Source organism: Onychostoma macrolepis, chromosome 16, assembly GCF_012432095.1.
Source record: "Onychostoma macrolepis isolate SWU-2019 chromosome 16, ASM1243209v1, whole genome shotgun sequence".
Classification (NCBI taxonomy): Eukaryota; Metazoa; Chordata; class Actinopteri; order Cypriniformes; family Cyprinidae; genus Onychostoma; species Onychostoma macrolepis.
Window position 1 is genome coordinate 29,533,668 of NC_081170.1, and position 12,767 is coordinate 29,546,434.

At 38.3% G+C, this 12,767-nt stretch overlaps 1 long non-coding RNA gene across 1 annotated transcript; it reads left to right on the top strand.

Annotated features, from left to right (window-relative positions):
* The first annotated feature begins 7,401 nt into the window (after positions 1 to 7,401).
* Positions 7,402 to 11,532, top strand: LOC131522407 (uncharacterized). Its single transcript, XR_009266527.1, has 3 exons — positions 7,402 to 7,649; positions 9,344 to 9,416; positions 10,834 to 11,532. It is a non-coding gene; the product is annotated as an uncharacterized LOC131522407 (long non-coding RNA).
* The last annotated feature ends 1,235 nt before the right edge of the window (positions 11,533 to 12,767 follow it).

The window sequence follows — 12,767 nt, forward strand, 5'->3', positions numbered from 1 at the left end:
CCACATTCTGTCCATCCTGTTCCCAACATGCACCAGTAGAAACAGTGTAATAACTGGAATTAAGCACTTGCTGATGATTCTGATGTGCTGCACAAAATGTCAGCCAAACCCAATGCCTCCACACCATAATCTTCAACAACAGCTTCTTCATCTGACGCCACCTTCATTTTACATTCGTCATTGTTTAGCACGACATGAACAAAACACGTTACATCACTACATATGTGAAGATTTTCTAAATGTATCAGCACAACATTTCTGTTATAATGTATTAAACAGTAATGTTTACATAATAAAATATTGAGTTTCTACATTTACAATTTAGAAATGTAAAATTTGTTTTAATAGTAATACTATTTCATTGTCTTTTACAATATATATATATATATAGAGAGAGAGAGAGAGAGAGAGATAATGAGTTTGATTCAGGCAAATTTCCAACTTAAATTATTTTTATTATTATTTTTATAAATTATTTTAAAGGAGAAATTTTTAAAGATGCTAAGATTGAAATTTTGTTTTAGCTGATTTATTTCAAATTCTCAAATGTCATCTGTGTTTCCAACATACATGCTCTAGATTTCCCAAGCAACAGAATAATTACATTTTTAGTAAGAGTATGAAAGGTTTTTAAAAGGTTTTAAGTATAAACTGCTGCTTAATCTTATTTCACACAAGTCTCATTAGCTACTATCTCAAAAGGTCACATAAGATAGGATTAAACACCACCAGTGTTGGGCAAGTTAAAATATAATGCATTATGAACTATTTTACTTCCGAGATCGATACTATTAGAGATTAAAAAAAAATTTACCCATGCAGCCGTCAGCTACAGTATCCCAGATAGCACACCTACATCTGCAAGATGTCTGTTAAAGTTCTCTTGATCTGGAAAGCATCTGCTGTCTACAAACGTCTGACAGACGTCTTTCAGATGTCAGTTTTACATACATTCTAAATCATAAACATCTTAAAGACATCTAATAGATGTCTATTTGACATCTAAAAGGAAACGTCCTATAGACGTACTGCAGATGAGCAAACACTCTAAAAAATACGTCTTGCAGATGTAAATGCAGATGTCAAATAGACGTCTCTAAGATGTACGCGTGCTATCAGGGATCGCATCAGTGCACTATACTGCCATCCAAAGGCAAAGCGCAGTAACTACACATCTGGTCAAAATTGAGTTAAATCCTAAAATGGGCTTTGTGACATCTGTTCTGTCTTGTGACAAAGTCTCCTGGTTCAATTTTGTCCCATTTCAGAGAAACGAGTGTCAAAATTGCAGTAACTACAAAATCAAAGCTAATACCAAGGCAAACCGCAGTAACCCAGCTAACACAGATACGTCATGACAACGTAACTAGACTGGACCATATTCATTCCAGCGACGTAACTTTGTGATTCCCATATTCGTCGTGGTGACGTTATAGTGGTACATCGCTGGAAAGTGGCGAGAACGTCCTAACAACCAAACTGACATGTTGTGAGGACGTGACAGTACCGGATCATATTAGTAGCAGCAACGTACCAAGTATGTCCTAACGACTAAAATACCACGTTCACTTATTTTTTATATTTACACCTCACCTTTAGTCTGGGTCCTGAGGATGTGCTCCGACCATTACCTTGAAATACATACTTCTAATACATAGAACTAATAAACTCATCTCTGGTGCCAAAAAGAGACCTTATAAAATCAAACAGTAATTTAATTATAGGGGATTTATAGTAAATACATTCATTACATACATGCAGTGCAAACCAATACAAAAATACTAAATTCTAATAGAAACTGACAAAAACACAATGCATTCATTCATGAATCAACATTTATTCAGTGCAAAGTGTTACCAAGTCATTAGCACTGAAAACTGACCGCTTCGATTCATTGATTACACAATATAATCAATTTGAAAAGTTTGTGTCTCATTAAGGTTGGGCATAGTTAAATAATGATGTTATCAGTGAAAATTATCAATAATTATCAGTATTCTTATTGATACAACTCCCCATAATTTGGTGCAAAAAAAATAAAGACATGATAAAAAGATATGAAACAATTCAGTAGATACTTCATTATTACTTTTTTTGCAGAAATAAGTTAAATTGTTTCCTGAAAGTCCTGTATGTGAGGCACCTGCTAGAAATGTCTGGTGGTGATGTGCTTTAATACTACAAAAGATAAACCTAAACAATATTACAATTACCAAAGAAGCATAGTTCTTGAGCTTCTCAGAAGATAAAAATAACAACATTCATAAAGAGTAAAGATATGTCAAATGAACAATATAGAGATTTCTAGCATCTCTCCTGTATTATTTGGCCCACCCCCAAAAAACATGAAAATGAGCATGTTGACTTTCTCAGGAGAATCTGTGATCTCTGATTACTGAATGTGGAGAAGACTCTTTCAGACAGTGCTGAGGAGGCAGATTTAGGTGCTGGATGGCTGTGAGATAAGAGGAAGAGCGTTGTTCGTACCCCAGCAGCAGAAGGCATGCTCTTCCGAGGGAAGGACAGGAGGGCGACACTTCACTCTTGATCTTTTCACGGAGGGTTGATGCAGTGTTTCGCTTTAGAACAAGGCTCCTCCTCAGCACTTGATCTTCCTCAGCAAAGAGTTCCTCTAGTGCAGAGTCAGAGACTCCAGATTCATTGCAAACTGGAATCTTTTAATAGAATTTACCATATTACTGTAGTCAGGTTTATTGTTTTTATTATAACACATGGCAAAGGTATGAGAAAATTATGTTAAACGTGTTCTTCCTCCTCTTCGCCATCCTGAGCCTGCTCTGTCAACATGCTTATCTGGCAGCTGAAAGGGAGGATATCATCTTGTTAATGTTGCTAATGTATGTACACAACCATTCATTCATTTTTTTAAAATGTTTTTTTGCTCACCAAGGCTACATTTATTTGATCAAAATTAGAGTACAAAACAATAATTTTGTAATATATATATATATATATATGTAATCGCGTTAATCACAGTCGTGGACTGTGATTAATCATGATTAATCGCAAATTTAAAATACTAGGATTTACCTGTAAATGTGTTGAAATAAAGAAATGCATGACAAGCTAGTTTAAGGAAACAGAACCTTTCACACTTCCGCCAGGTATGAGACATAATCCTTATTCTTTTATCATTATTATTTTGTTTTTATTCAGCCATTATCAGCCTTTAAACTGGCAATAAAACGTTTACCAAGCCACATCGCTTCAATCCCAGGATACATTTTCCCAACTATTATCAAAAGTATTTCTAAATAAATACAACAAAACATTTCTTGCGACCTTACGTGAAGTATTATGACAAAATGCATTATAAAGAAGAATTGGACCTGTTCTGCAGCTGCATTAGAGCTAATATTAGCATCATGCTTCATAAGACAATTTATGAGATTAATAGTGTACTTTTACTCAGAACTCACTTCAAACCACCAGTGTTTGTAATAACGTCCTTTTACGATCACATGTGGAATTTGGTCGTTTACTGTTGTTAAAATATGCTATTTATAGCCTTTTATATCGCTGCACAAATTACCATTTCAGATGTAGACATTAATCTAAAAAAAAATCACATACAGACCATATCCTATCGTAATCGTGTGTTTATTATCTTATATAATCTATAGTGGCTGTTGTCATGTTTATTTCTGCTGTGTAAAAGCCATTTATGCTGTGGCTGAAACTCACGTTGTTTGTGATGTTACAACCGCCTCTCCGTTCTTAAGTGGCCAGGGATACATTCCAAGTATAAAACACATTAGTAAAAGGATATTTTTAATTTTTATTTGTCTATATACACTTTGGGCAGCCTTGGTACATTAAAAAAGTAGCCCAAAACGGCTCTGTATTTTTTCCCGCGACTGTATTTTCAAAATAGCCCACTTGTGCCGTTACCCTCGCAACACTGGTTCGCTGTAGCCTCATCACACAATGATAGATAACCTTCCACGCTGTGAAGACGGGAAGAAGTTGGGCTCAAACCTTATCAAGCGATTAATTTGCGTTAAAAAAATATTAACACGTTAAAAATTTTTGTTGACACCCTAATATATATATATATATATATATATATATATATATTTTTTTTTTTTTTTTTAATTTATTTATTTATTCTTTTTTTTTTTAATACAAGTTTTCATACACTTTTTTTGAATACACTTTAAAATGTATTTCATTCCTGTGAGGCAAAGCTGAATTTTTCAGTAGCCTTTACTCCAGTCTTCAGTGTCACATGATCATTCTCATATACTGATTTGCTGCTTAAGACACATTTCTGATTATTATCAATCAGTGCATTTACATGAACCTAATCACATTATTACCACTTTGACCAAAGTCTGCATGTGCTCATGACGTACATGAATGACGTGACACGCACCTGCAGGGGTGCGTTTCCCAAAAACATAGATAGCTAATTATGGTCGTTAGTTCCACTGAACTCTATTGGTAACTATGGAAATGAAAGCTTTGGCGCAAGTTCTACCAGGAACACTTAATGCTATGTCACATAATACAATTAGATCTGGCCAATCGTCATCCTACACGAGGAATATGTAAGCTCTCTACTCACCCTTCCCTGTGTTTGCAGATACTGACGCTGACGTTCCCCTCCAACCTCCCCACCACCACCATGTTGGCCCTGTGCATGCCACAAATTACTGCCACCAGTCTCTGCTCCTTAACGTCATCCATAGATGGCACATTGAACACGACGGCAGCGTAGGCAAACCCAGCTGAAGTGGCATTGCCATTACATTTCTATGGTGTCAAAAAAGCATGGAATACAACAAAAGTGTTTTGCATTAGATATAAATTAAATCAGTGGCCAATAACACACCTACTCTTTCTGAGTCCATCATTCGTGCTGTGCAGTGGGGTAACATTATGTTATTATATAACATTATATTATCCAAACAACGTGACCTATACTCGAGATTTTCGGATCCTCTGCAGCAAATCCGCCGGCCCCAGGATCACTCCTCCTCCGCCAGTCATCGGAAAAAAACACTCCCCTTTTTTCCGCAGCCGACAGCTACAGCAGCAGAAGCAAGAACGTGGCTGCCTTCACTTGCAACGCAGGCCCATCTCAGACTTTCCTTCTACTTCCCCTAACCCCTTTCCTTTTCAGCAGCCTCCAGATCCCGTAGCAGATACTAACGCGAGGTATCTGCTAGCAGTGCAGGCTGCTAGCAGATATTCCTCTGCTAGCAGTGCAGGCTGCACAGACTCTACAGCTTTTCTCTCCGAATGCCACAAAGCCCCGTGTCATGCAGCTACAGCAGATGAAGCAAGCGCAAAGCTGTCTCTGCTTGCAACACAGGCCCTCACATGTCTTGTCCTCCTGTTATTCCTAACCCGTTTTCCTTTTCAGTTGCCTCCAGCTCCTATAGCAGACGCTAGCGTGAGGCTGCCTCCGCTAGTGGTACATACCACACAGGCTCTTCAGAATGTCACAAACCCCACTCCCTTTCCATGAGCTACAGCAGCCAATGCAAGCATGTGGCCGCCTCCGCTGGCAACACAGGTCCACATATCTCAGTCTTTTCCTGCCACCACTAATAACCCCTTTTCCTTTTCAGTGACCTCCAGCTTCCATAGCAGACGCTAGCGGTGAAGACCAATCCATATCAAAGAAGCTCGCCGAACCCTCATCAGCAGACCCCTTCAACGCCAGTCCATCCCTGTTCACTCGAACCTTAGACCCGCCATAGCCATCCTCTTTAACACCACCAAATCCACCCATAGCGGCCCATCTCCACTTCAACCATCCCAACAACACCCTGCTCCTGCAGGAGACTTATCTGATTTTTCTCCACTGCCGCAGCAGTACTCGATTCCTCAGAGGCCTCCTTCTCTTTTCAGATGCCGTAGCAGTGACCGCTTCCACAGAAGCCTCCTTCCCTTTTCAGATGCCGTAGCAGTGACCGCTTCCTCAGAAGCCTCCTTCTCTTTTCAGATGCCGTAGCAGTGACTGCTCCCGCAGGAGCCTTTTCTATATTCCTCCACTGCCGCAGCAGTGTCTGCTCCCGCTGGAGCCCTATCTGTATTTACCTACTGCCGCAGCAGTGACTGCTCCCACAGAAGCCTCCTTCTCTTTTCAGATGCTGTAGCAGTGACCGCTTCCACAGAAGCCTCATTCTCTTTTCAGATGCCGTAGCAGTGACTGCTCCCGCAGGAGCCTTTTCTATATTCCTCCACTGCCGCAGCAGTGTCTGCTCCCGCTGGAGCCCTATCTGTATTTACCCACTGCCGCAGCAGTGACTGCTCCCACAGAAGCCTCCTTCTCTTTTCAGATGCTGTAGCAGTGACCGCTTCCACAGAAGCCTCATTCTCTTTTCAGATGCCGTAGCAGTGACTGCTTCCGCAGGAGCCTTTTCTATATTCCTCCACTGCCGCAGCAGTGTCTGCTCCCGCTGGAGCCCTATCTGTATTTACCCACTGCCGCAGCAGTGACTGCTCCCACAGAAGCCTCCTTCACTTTTCAGATGCCGTAGCAGTGACTGCTCCCGCAGGAGCCTGTATCTCTACTTCCCACTGCCGCAGCAGTGCCCGCTTCTGCAGAAGCCACATTCTCTTTTCAGATGCCGCAGCAGTGTCCGCTCCCGTAGGAGCTAAACTCTCTTCTCTAAGGCCACAGCAGTGCCGTTACTCCAAGCGACGTCCAGCACCCAACCAACATTAAGCTCTGCCAATTTTGGGGGGTATCAACGCACCTCTCTGGCTGCTGTCCTGTGCTTATTGCATCTTTGGGGGGAACGCTCTGGGTCCGGGCTAAATGCAGAGCTCGGACCCCTCTCCCCGGACAGGGGGAGTACCCTGGGCTCGGGAGTAAGTACATGAAAAAGTACTGAACATGTCCCCTCCTGGTCACCATAGTAACCGTATATAGTATCTTCTTCTATAACATATAATGACATTATATAGTATGTCGAGATCCATTCCTGACACTGTACATCTGGGATGAATGATGACTCAAAATTAATTCATTTTTACAAAACGTTTCCTGAAAAAAAAAAAAAAACTGCATTCCTTCATGACCATGTCAGTCAGTATAACGATGTAGCAAATATCATCAAAAGTAAATACTTTTTTTTTTTTTAATACTGTAAATGCCCTACAGTTGTGCCAATAAAGCTTCAATTCTACACTCACCAGCCACTTTATTAGGTACACCTTGCTAAACCCTGCTTTTGCATTCAGAACTGCCTTAACCTTTTCAGTGGTGAGTTTAAAATATTCCAGCAGTCCCCCCAGAGTGAGTTTTTTTTAGGCGACCGTTATTTTAGAACGTTTCCCCTTAATGTTTCCATGGCGACGCGTCATGGTTGTCACGTGACACACCGCGGCCACAATAACACTGTATGACAGATGTATCGCTTTTATTTCGTTTTTCCTTTTTTATTCAAAATATTCATAAACTTGCTTACCATATAATCAACTATCTGATATTCCGATTCACAAATATGTGCAAATGAGTGTGTTTTATCGTTTAAAAACAGTTCTAAATTATCTTAATCGTGATCTGTAATGTGATATGGGCGCCGCCATGTTTGTTCGCGCTGCAGTTCAGAGAGTCCTGTCAGTCGGATTTACATCACGAAATTCATCAATTTCTCGCAAAATACATGCAAGTAAGTGGCGGGTGAGATGGGAGAAGAATAGAGTGCACTTTATAGTTACTTACACTATGTGTATTTGATCTTAATAAAACACGTCTGAAAATTATATTTGAATGGATTGTTATTGCTGCTTCCATAAACATCTGAGTGTATTTTACGAACTCTATTATGTATTGTTTTCTAGTACTTATGTGTATTTAAATGTCTAAAGCATAAAATAAACATTATGTGGTTAAAAACACTGCATAGATGCGATTATATGACAACTGCAGCTGCATCTCAGCGTCAGACAAAGCGCGAAAACGCAGTTTGAATTTGGCAGTTATGCCACGTCACTGAACGTTCTAAATCCCATATGTGGGACCGTACTCCCAGTGGCACGGAAATGAAAATCCCATATGTGGGACCGTACCGCTCAAAAGGTTAATTCTTTCGGATTCAAGGATGTGCTGGAAACATTCCTCAGAGATTTTGGTACATATTGGCATGATATTGACATGAAACCAGTTTTGAGATGATTTGAGCTTTGTGACATAGTGCATTATCTTGCTTGAAGCAGCCATCATAAGATACACTGATGTCATAAAGGGATAGACATGCTCAGCAACAATACTCAGGTAGGCTGTGGTGTTTACCCAGGTGAAAAACAAGTACACTTCCATAATGTACTTAAATTGCTCTATTTTCGTGCAATAATTTTGTACTTAATGTACTAAAAATGATTCTTTAGCACTTCTTAAAATAAACTTAAGATCATCTAACTGTACTCAACAGTGCTATTTTGAGACACCATGAATATGAACTAAAATGCGCTTTTAACATACTATCTCTGCATTTAAAAAATGTATTTAGTTACCACTTGTAGTACACTTGAGTGTACTAGTGTATGAAAGATGGGTTCAAGTGTGCTACAAGTGGGTTTTTAATGTACGTTATAACCATGTGTAAGCCTACTGCAATATATTTTAAATATTTATGTATTTATAATTTTAACATTTGGAAAATTATGATATTTTGAAAAACATTTTTAACATTTACAATGTACAAATATTTGTCAACTATTATTAAGCATTGCAATACTTAAAATATGTTTTTTAATATGTTGTTCAGTTTTACTTAAAAGGTTATGCTACTTTGGTTGATTAGGCTGTAGTCCGTTACATGATACATTAATTGTAGTAAGCTACTACCGAAATTCCCACAAGGATTTCAACATCATATCTGAGAAAAAAAAAAAAAAAAGAAATAATTTAGATATAAATGTTATTTATTTATTTATTTTTATTTTTTGTAAAGCTGCAAGGCACTAGTGCAAAATATTGTATGCCAGGATGACTAGGACAACTTAATTTTTTTTTTTTTTTTTTTTTTTTATCATTGCAACAATGTCAATGTCAATGTCAAATTTATTTATATAGCACTATTAATTACAACCCATGGTTGTCCAATGTGCTTTACAGCAAAGGAACAATAGAAAAAAATTAATAAATAAAAATAAAGTACACAATGTACAATAAAAACAATAAAATGTAAGGCAGGAAAGTATTAATACACATTATAGGCCTTAGCAAACAGATAAGTTTTTAAGCTAAACTTAAAAGAAGATACAGAGGGAGCAAGTCTGATTGTGACAGGTAATTTATTCCAGAGTCTGGGGGCAACTACCGAGAATGCACAGTCACCTCTACACTTATGCTTTGACCTAGGCATGAACAACAGTCTCTGATTGGAAGACCGAAGTGATCTACTGGAAAAATGTTCAATCAAAAGATCAGAGAGGTAAGATGGGGCCATACAGTTTAGAGATTTGTACACTATAAGTAATATTTTAAATTCAATTCTGTAGCGCACAGGCAACCAGTGAAGAGAGCGTAAAATTGGAGTGATGTGGTCCTGTTTTCGAGTACCTGTGAGCGGTCTCGCTGCTGCATTTTTAACTAACTGTAATCGGGAAAGAGCTGATTGGCTAATCCCAACATATAGAGAATTACAGTAATCCAGCCTGGAGGATATAAAGGCATGGATTACTTTTTCAAAATTTTTGAAGGAGAGAAATGACTTTTGATAAAATGCGCAACTGAAAAAAGCATGATTTCAGAGGTGAAGAGAGTGCATGTTAGCATTACCACAACAGACACATTCATGTGAAATACTGAAATAAAATAGTTACAATAAACCACAATTATCAACATACCCTGTAATACTCACAGGTTGCTTTATTGAAATAATTTATCAAATAATATCAGTGAGTTTGTTCTTGAACTCTACTCACTGTAAGTGCTGTTGTTGGGCTTCTTCTAATCTTATGTCCAGTGTAACTCATATAGTGCTGTACAGTGATGACAGACAAGAGGATAAGAATGGACACCATCTAACACCATCTAAGCCGTCAGGGCATTTTCAGTATTTTTTTTCTTCAGAAAATTGCATTGTAATTTGTATTTATTCATTGATGTAAAATTCTGTACTTTTCAGTAAATGGATAAGATAGCTCTGCCATAGCATTTGTCTTTTTTCATTTATTATAATGTTTTTTGTATAATGTATTAAAATGTACTTGAGTATGTTTGTAGTAACACAAATATACTATAAACATACTTGTATTTCAAGTGCATTTTTAATACATTAATAGTATGTTTTGTTTAGTTTTTTTCACCAAGGTATACTGCCGTGCAAAGGCAAAAGACCGTAACTTAGATTTTTGTCGAAAATTAATTATTAATATTTTTGGGACATTGAAGACATCCTTTATCATGTACATAAGTATCTTGAGTCTCAACCGTAACTTCAAAAAGCCCCGGAGAAACCAAGGCAGAACACCGTGTAACACCAGTTACGGCTCTTTCACTTTGTTTGGAACGCTCAAATTGAGTTACGGCGTTCTGCCTTTGTTTAACTGCGCGTCAAAATGAAGTTACGGTGGCTTGGAGTTATACGGTGTTCTGCCTTTTTTTTACTGTTCATTAAAGTCTGACGCATTTAAATTATGGTGTAGACAAACTAATTAGATCGTGATCTACCAAACAAAGCATACTACATAACTGTTACAGAAGCAGACTGAAACCGGGAGTTAGATGGATCACAAATGTTTATTTTGGATTGAGCAAGGCAATATGGCTTGAAGGTGGTAAGTATGATGTCCAGTTGTCCAGGTAACTGCTGATGATATGTTGACGGGAGATCTTTGTCTTGACAGGAACACCTTGAATACGGACCAGAGCACACACCTCACACAGGTGGAGGAACAGACTTCGGGAGCCGATCACTGGAGCAGACAGACTGGGGCACACTGTAGACGCACGGCTGGAGAGAACAATGGAGGTAAGTACACAAGGAGGTAAGAAGCAGGTAAGTCGCTGTGATAGCATAAGGAGTCTACTTCGTATGAACGAGACCAGACAATGAGGTGTTGTGAGGTTTGTGCTTATATGCCGGTGTTGATTGGTGATGTGGCTGATTAGAACTCGGGTGAGAGAGTGCGTTGTGACTGGCTGGTGACAGAGCCTGGTAGATCCGTAACAATAACAAAGCACTGTAAAGACTAGACACCTTGGCAGCAATACATAATCGTGAATAACCTTTAAAGAATTTTTTTTAATTCAGATTATTCACCAGGCTGTCACTTCTAGTTGGATGTGTGTGTACTTGAATGCCATAGCATGTAGCATGATCAATCATAAAATCAGTAGCCTAACAGTTCGCAATTAAATTCATATCCTACCTTTTCTTGTAACCCGATGAAATCAATCCATGGCGCTGAACGACGTCGGAGATGTTTAATCCACAAGCGTTTCTGAGCATGCCTGCTTGCATTCACATAAATCTACAAGTCGTTCTTTTAGGTTAGGCTATTCCATACAAGTCAATATAAGCAATTATGCTATGTCCAGCATTCTTTTTTTCTGTTACTGAGCATAGCAAATAAATTGGCTGCAAAACGGTATCCACTCACAATCACATTTAACTTTTAGTCTGCTTGTTACGGTCAAAAAATAATAATAATTAAAAAAAAAATAATAATACAGTCACATATGCAATAGCCTATATGAGATACTAGATAGCCCATGATCACTAGATTTTATACAGGTGTTACTATAACGATTTTGTAAATGGTAATCAGCAACCAAATATTGATCATGTGGAAGTTTGTCTTTTGCCTTGGTGTGACTTCTCACTTTTTGCAGACAATGCAAAGGCAGAGTACATTAACTTCAAAATAGGGGTAAAAATCAAGTTTGAGCTTACAATGTTTTTTTTATGTAGACAATTTTCATTACTAAAACATCTCATTGCCAAATTTACAGTGTCCTACCTATAATTAATTTGGCTGGACAAGAAAAAAACTTTAAAGTCATTTTTCTCAGTTTCACACTCTAGCGAGTTAAGGTCTTTTGCCTTTGTAGGGCAGTATATATGAAGTTCCTAAACGTAAGTTAGGGAGGAGCGAGCCCATCTAATCTTTCAATCAACAGCCGGAGTATATAAGCAGCTGCTTACCTCTCTCCAGTCTCAGCTGCTCTAGCATCCCTCCACCTCCCCAATCTCCACCTTCTTCTTAGGTACCTTGCCCTTTGTAATCACCTTATACCATGTCCCTGGGGGGTTTATCAGAGCTCGAGTTGAAACTGCTTCATCGAGCCACCCATCAGTGGACAGCAAGCCAAATAAGTTTACTCTATTTCCCAATGATTATATGGGCAAACGAACTCGTTAAACAGGTGCATCTCAATAAATTAGAATGACGTGAAAAAGTTCATTTTTTCTTGTAAGTTATTTCAAAAAGTGAAACTTTCATATATTTTAGATTCATTGCATGTAAAGTAAAACATTTCAAAAGTTTTTTTTTTGTTTTAATTTTGATGATTAGAGCTTACAGCTCATGAAAGTCAAAAATCAGTATCTCAAAATATTAGAATATTTACGTTTGAATTTCAATTAATGACCATCCCTACAGTATAAATTCCGGGTATCTCTTGTTCTTTGAAACCACAATAATGGAGAAGACTGATGACTTGGCAATGATCCAGAAGACGAACATGCCCTCCACAAAGAGGGTAAGTCACAGAGGGTCATTACTGAAAGGTGTGGCCGTTAACAAAGTGCTGTATCAAAGCATATTAAATGCAAAGT